At 46.7% G+C, this 7,095-nt stretch overlaps 1 long non-coding RNA gene across 1 annotated transcript; it reads left to right on the top strand.

Annotated features, from left to right (window-relative positions):
* The first annotated feature begins 988 nt into the window (after positions 1-988).
* On the top strand, positions 989-6,632 carry LOC125328776. The gene is made up of 3 exons (XR_007204858.1): positions 989-1,134; positions 3,473-3,611; positions 4,749-6,632. It is a non-coding gene; the product is annotated as an uncharacterized LOC125328776 (long non-coding RNA).
* Positions 6,633-7,095: the final 463 nt, after the last annotated feature.

The raw sequence follows: 7,095 nt of genomic DNA, 5'->3' as shown, positions 1-7,095 counted from the left end.
CCAGAGTACTTCATAGACACTATAGCTAAATTATTTCATGTCCCTTTTCTCCTACATGGACCATGTCCCCCCATCTAATTTTCCATCCCACTGTCCTCCCTCACCAGCGACAAGGCCTCATGTGATTTCCTTGGCTACGACACAGCACAGGAGTCACTGCCCTGCTGGAAGTCTCTGCCACGGAGGAAAATTGAGAACACACGGTATCCAAGCCACCAGTTCCCATGGACACTGTGCTGCTTGGGCAGGGGACTTCTCTTCCTGGCTGACCTGGCAAAAACAGCCTCAGCATTGCAGAGCCATGATCTTTTTCAGCAGGGAAAACACCTCACCTGGGGGAAAATGTGTCAAAGTACCACAGTTCTCCATGGGACAGAATTTGTTGTTACCAACTCTCCTGCCAAAAGCCCACTCTGCCCTGTCCAGAGAGGGTCAGCAGGGAGTGAAGGCTGCCCTGCATGTGCCATGCCAGCAGGGAAAGGGACATGCATCAGCAATGACCAGGAAAGCAGGGTAAAAACAAAATCCCCAAACACAGTCTGACATTGAATGCCAGAACACCATCAGTGGAGCTTTCCTGGGCTTCATTACCAGGCCTGACAGCTTTGCACAAACACTGCCAGCCTGTGCACTGCGTGGCAGTGTCCCCAGGACTGCCTGTCCCCCACGACACAGCTGTGCTGGCCCAGCACACACCTGAAGCCAGCAGCCAAAGGGTTCATTCTGCTCACAGGGGTATCACTTCTTTGAAGAATCAGTCACTGAACACCAGGTAGTTTCCACAGCTGGTAATTAAACCGATTTGGACATCCAAAGGGCAGTTCTCTTGCCAAAGTGCAGCAGCTCCTGGCAGCCAGCCCTCCCAGCTCTCCTGCATCCTGCTGTTGCTATGGCAGCATGCAGGATGTGCACCTCAGTGCTTATTAGACTCCAAGAAATATTTCCCATGTGAGTTGGGCTGCACAATCACAGGCACATAACTGTTGAGCCATCATGGTATGAAAATTAGCAATGGCCACAATTACCCAGAACTTGAAAAGCTGGAAGAGCACTCATCTTTGTGCATTGGCCGTCCCCATTTAAGGATTTATCTCTTGACTTGCAAAACACTCCAATAAGCACTGTCTGCTACAGGTAAGCAGACATCCTTTTTGTTTGACAAAGGAGCCCCCTTCCCTTCCCTTCCCTTCCCCTTCCCCTTCCCCTTCCCCTTCCCCTTCCCTTCCCTTCCTTTTCCCTTCCCTTCCTTTCCTTTCCCTTACCTTTCCCATTACTGTAATTCCTTTAATATTTACCCCACATGCAGTGTTTATTCTGCAGTTAGAAAGGAAATTCATCTGCTGTGGCTGTTCTAGCGAGCCCTTGGATTGCCAGCAGCAAATGTAAACTCCAGTGTGACCTCCTGGGTCTGTAAAGCCTGTTGCCCTCAATCGTACTCTGCCATTTTAGTTTTTTAGGATTCCAAAGATGCCAAAAGTAATCTTAGTTTACATTAAGTACAGGTCAGAGACACTCACTGAAGCCAAGAGAACTACTTGCACGAGTAGGGCCTACTTGCAGAGAAAGGATTACTGGTAGAAATGGGGATTAAAAGACTGAAGCCATCGGACTTTAAGTCTCTCTTTTGCTGTGTCAGGTCTTGATTATGTAAACTGGCCACTGGAGCTGAAAGACTCCCAGGATGACGTTGCCTGGAGATCACAGCCCCACCTACATTCCCCCAGGGTTACGCTTGGGGCTTTTCAAGTTTTTGTCATTTTGGAGGACACCCAAGCCTAATTACAGTAGGGACTGGGTGCTGCCAAAAGCACAGAAGCTGCTCAGAATGTCTTCATACTGTAATATTGCAAAAGTGGCTCGCTGAAGCCGAGCAGTTGGTCCAGGCTGTCTCCCCGCAGAGGGGAATATTAAGGAGTGAGGCAGTGACAGGCAGTGACACAGCACACATGGCAGCAACCCTTTCAGAGCTGTCACAACACCCCGCACCAGGATAGCGTGCACTAGCTGGCTGCCACGAGGGTCCTCCAAAACACATGGGGGGCAAGGTCACTAATAGGTGCAGGGTGACCCAGTGTGTTATCTGAGACATTTGCTGCAGAGGGGGAACACTGCGATGTTGAGTCATGTCACACAGCCACTGCTTTGGGCCAATGACTTGCCTACACTCTGGGATGCTGCCCTGCCTCCTGCTTGTTAGCTGCGGCACAGGGAATTTTGCCCAGACCATGGCCTGGGAGTGTGAAATAGAGTGGCTCTGATCTCTTTCTTTCTTTCCTTCCTAATTTCAACTGCAAGCTAATCTGTCTTTTACAATGCATCAGTCACCAGTGAACTCAGTGGTCTTCTGCATAGGGTGGACATCAGAGCTCTGATGTCTGTGCTGGATGGGGGCTGCCCCTGAGTAGGACTGTCCTGCACACATTGCCTCGGTCCTGGTTTCTCTCTGGCTATCCACAGTGCTCCAAGGGAGGACCTGCAGCCTGGTAAAAACTGCTGTGCTGGCAGAAGCCACAACTTGTGTGGGGTGAGGAGGAACAGTGGGGAAAAGGTCCACACAGGAGCAAAGCTGAGAGCCTTTTCCTAGGAGCCTCCAGCAACAGCAGTGTTTTAAACCCCCACGTAAGTGCAAGCCTATATTTCAATGCCTGCAGGTTGCTATGGACAACCAAAGATTTCTAAACTGTTGCAGAGCAGAGCCCCAACACTCTGTACACTGCAGAAACACTTGGCATTTCTGTTACCAAGAGCTCCATGTTGGAAAGTAAGGAATACTTTTATATAATAATCACTTTTCAACTGAAGATGTGGAATGTCCAATCACTCTGAGGTGAAACCGATCCCTCAGGTAACCCCCACCCATTTAAATGCTCTAACACCTGAAATCACCTCCTCAAACATGCAGCCCCTTCAGATAGCCCACACAACGGCAGGGGCAAACTATATGGAAGCAAGTTGCTGGGATAAGAGCAGGTTCTCGAGAATGACAGGGGAATTAATGGGGGGAAAGGTCCGTGGAGTCAAGTTTCGCCATGCATGTAGTCGTGGCTGCAGAAGCTGCAGCTCTGTGTAGAGAGCAGCCTCTGACTGCATGCACAGCACTGCACACCTGACCCACAGGTGGGATCTCTCCTTGCAAAGGGCCCACCACAGCATGCGCCAAGACCTGTGTTCCCTGGCCACCCCTTCCCTTGGGAAGAGGAGCGTCCTTCCCAGCTGGACAGGGCATAACAGGGCTACTCTTATGTGATTGCACACACAACAAGGGCTGTTCATAGAGCCATGACGAGTGAGCCAGGGACAGGATACAGAGCCTCTAAGACCCCTCATCCATCCAGATGGCATCCTTCATGTGCAGCACATCCTCATCTCACACGGTTTCAGGAATGAAGAAAACACACCCATAAGTTCTTTCTTTGGATCTATCTCACAAACATTAACACGGTGTTACTAATGCTGTGCCTTCTTGATGCAGGGGTGCTGTTGCCTGCAGTAAGAGTAGGGCAAACAAGGTAGAGCAAAATGATCTGCTAACATCCTGCAAGAGGTCTGTGGCAGATCTATGGCAGACTTGGGTCCCCAGAGCCTGCTGAAAGCATTGCAGTTTCTATCAGGTAAGATACCAAGGTATATCTATCAGGTATACCAAGATAACTATGAAATATAGTTACCCCATTTTAAGAGGGCGAAAGTGCCTGCAGAGTTTGCAGTCACAGAAACTCATCCCCCACAACCTCTTGCTGTAAGCACAGAAATGCACTTTCATTTGGTCTAAAGTGAAAACTGTGATACGGGAATATGCAGAATAGTTAGTAGAAGTACAATCTCTGAACAATTATTTGGCTTGGCACAGGGAAAATGTCAAGGAAAAAGATCTAGGAGTAGGTTTTGCTTATCCTACTCCATCTATACCCAATGCATGTCCTCCTCTCTTTCAGCAGATCTGCGAAGTGCCACCTAATTTATCTTCCCACCGACACAGGCACAGAGAGCACACCTCCATGATTAATGGACTTTTACACTCAAGGAGTTGGTTACATTGCAGCAGACAATGAGAAATTTGATTACCACTAATACGGTATTGACACAAATGTCAATGCTCTAAGATACACAATATCATTTTGAATCAAGGATCCCTTTCATCATTGTTATTTTTGTTTGCTTCTTCCACTTCAATAAGCTGTTGCTCTGTGTATTACCCAAATACTCCAGACTAAAACTACCTGGGGACACATCAGTTTTTATGTAACACTTCATTGAGTAGGAGGCACCCTTAACAAAAAGGTGTTTGTGCTCACATAGCCCCGTTATCATTTAAATACACAATACTCCAGCTGAAAACTGTGGTCAGCTGATGCCTTTACCTTAGTGATAACTAATCTGTTGTTTTATCAAAGTCAAATATAGCAGGAAGTGGAAATAATGGCTTTTTCTTTTTTGTCTCTGGAGAATTGTACTGATCAAATCAGCCAAATCTTGGCCAGTCAAAAATTAAATTAAGCTTGGCAATCACGTCATGTAGCCAAACAACCGAGGCAGTGAGATCCACAGGTGGGATCTCTCTTTGCAAAGGGCCCACACAGCATGAACAGAGGCTGCAGCTGGCCAAGGCTTGTGTTTCCCTGGCCACCTTCCTTCCCAGCTGGGCAGAGGCACAACCCTGCTGGGTTCTCTGTGGGACAGTGACTCAGTGAGAGGCTGAAGGGCTTTGGACTCAAATGTCTTTACTTGTTCTGGATTTCCTTTGCCAGGCTGCTGGTTTTGGACTGTGGGACCTGACCTGGGCTTTACCTCCTGTCTCCTGCTTCTGGCTTGGCCAATGGAAATGGGTCCATGAAGAAACCCAGTTACCCTCACCGAGCAGCTGTTAAATTTCCGTATCTTCAAGAAGGAATTAGCTTAGCTTCTGACACAAAATTTTGATAAGGACTGGAGAAATAGGCAGGGTAGGAGAAGAAGCAGAGTTTCTGGGGACGAGGGCTCTTAGTGGCACCCATGCAACCATTAAAGTTCTTAAACTCAGCATGGAGGCTGAAGTTATACCAAGCCTTGAAGCTGATCTTATTTCTATCCAGAACCTAGAGCAGAGCAGAGGAAGAGGAGCAGAAGGCAGGAGAGAGACAAGCCTTATGACCAAGTGGCAAAGTTCACTCATCACTTTAAAGTCTAAAGCTGTGCTTCAAGAAATGAAAGCAGAGCCCAGGCAAAATAAACACAACAGAGCTTACCTGGGAAAAAACCTGACTGGAAACCGGCAAAACCAAAACACTTTAAGAGCTAAAGAAATGTAAAAATAAACTCTCCATATTTTTTATTAATATATTAAGAGTTTAAAGTCTGTAAAACCATTTGTAACCATGTGAAAGGAGCAAAGTATGAGATAAAAATGCACTGTGAGGCTGCTAAATAATGTCCTTGTCTCTGTACTGCTGCAGGATGTGATGGGGTGGCATCTGCATCCAGCCTCCTTGGAGCAATGGACTGAAGTACTGTCCAGAGGGGGTGTGAAAGGAGGACACACAAGCTCAAACTGATAAATAAAACAGAAAAAACCTCCCATGATGTTTCTGCTGCTCATGCTGCCGGTATCAACTCCATTAACACAACCATTTTCTTTTCTCCTTCGGACATTATGGCCTTGTTTCATCTGGTAAACGTGTTACACCTTCTGGCCAATAATTACTTACATGGCCATTTCTTTCTTCCTCAAGAACTAGAAATTTTCACAACCCAGTGTTATCACAGATTTATTATTTACTGGTAACAGCATATTTAAAATCCAAAAAGAAGGAACTGAGTCACAAAGAAGAGCAATTTGATACTACCTTCAGGCTTGGGAGAGAGTCAGTTCTGTAAATCAGGAATACAGTCTAATAGAATATAGAGAAAAAGGCTGATTCTGAGTCTGCCCAGGTGCTCTCCGGCCATGGAAAGTCACAGGACAGCTCTGCTCTTCACCACCTCCTAAGGATTCCCAGATCATATTCCAACTCCCAGAACATTAAAAGGGAGGCAACAAAGATCACTACACAAATGGCTGGTCATTAGTTCAATCTATCAAACAACCAGAGACAAGAACTACAATTACACCAGTGAATATAAAAACTGTATGGAAATGCCATCCTTTTCACACTGCAGGCTATGAAACAGGCAACAGCTGTGACAAGGAAAAACATTCCCTTCCTCATCACTGGGGATTTAAAAGACCGAGTTAGACAAGAATCTGCCTGGTGAAGGCAAAGCCAGTCCTGCCCTGGGGCAGAGGGTAGCCTGAATGACTTAGAAACAATGATATCCAAGCCGTTTGCTACAGTCATAAAGGTGCAACACTTCCCCATTGCAGTACTGACTGTCCAGCAGTCTGTCTGCTGGCAGATGAGATCATGGTTACTACAGTAACCACGGTGGTTTTCTTTTCTAAGGGAGAGACAGAGGAGGTTTTTTCCGTCAAACTGTAAGTATGCTCAACTCAAATGCTTAAAAGCCTGCTGCTGCCAGGCTCTGCAGATTAGCCCTGAACCAGACAGTAAGAGCAAAGTTTGGTCCATGTGTGGGCACTGGTGGCATCCTCAGTACAGAGCTGAGCACTGCTCTCCCAAGAACTTTGGGGGAAATTTTTTTTTAAAAAATGCCCCCCCAAATCTCCTCCCTCCAGGTTTTAAAAATGGCACATTGAAACCTAAGTGAAATAGGTACAGAGACAGAGAGCCAGGATAACCAAGAGCATTAAGGGTTCTCCTTGGCAGGCTGGGAACAAGCTTGGTGTGAGACTGGGACTTGCTGTGCACCCTGTAAGTCAGATACATGGACTGCCCTCTGCAGTGTACATCAGACAGTGTGTGGGTGGCGTGTTCCTAAGTCACTGGGACTACTTTACAATTCAAGTTGCACGTGTAACTAACCCTGCCACTTACCCCTACTCTTTGAATCTAAGTGTGAGAGCTTGATCTGACACACTTATCCTTATTTGCTTTAAACATTTCTCCATTGCTTTACGTTTACCTTCTGTAACAGAGAGATAAATGTTATTCTTCCTTTGGTAACCTACTAGCGCTCTATTGGTACTCATATAGCTGACAGGGATAGTCTCTAATGCTC

This window comes from Corvus hawaiiensis, chromosome 7 (assembly GCF_020740725.1).
Source record: "Corvus hawaiiensis isolate bCorHaw1 chromosome 7, bCorHaw1.pri.cur, whole genome shotgun sequence".
Classification (NCBI taxonomy): domain Eukaryota; kingdom Metazoa; phylum Chordata; class Aves; order Passeriformes; family Corvidae; genus Corvus; species Corvus hawaiiensis.
The sequence above is the reverse complement of the archived record's forward strand: the minus strand, read 5'-3'. Positions and strand labels throughout refer to the sequence as shown.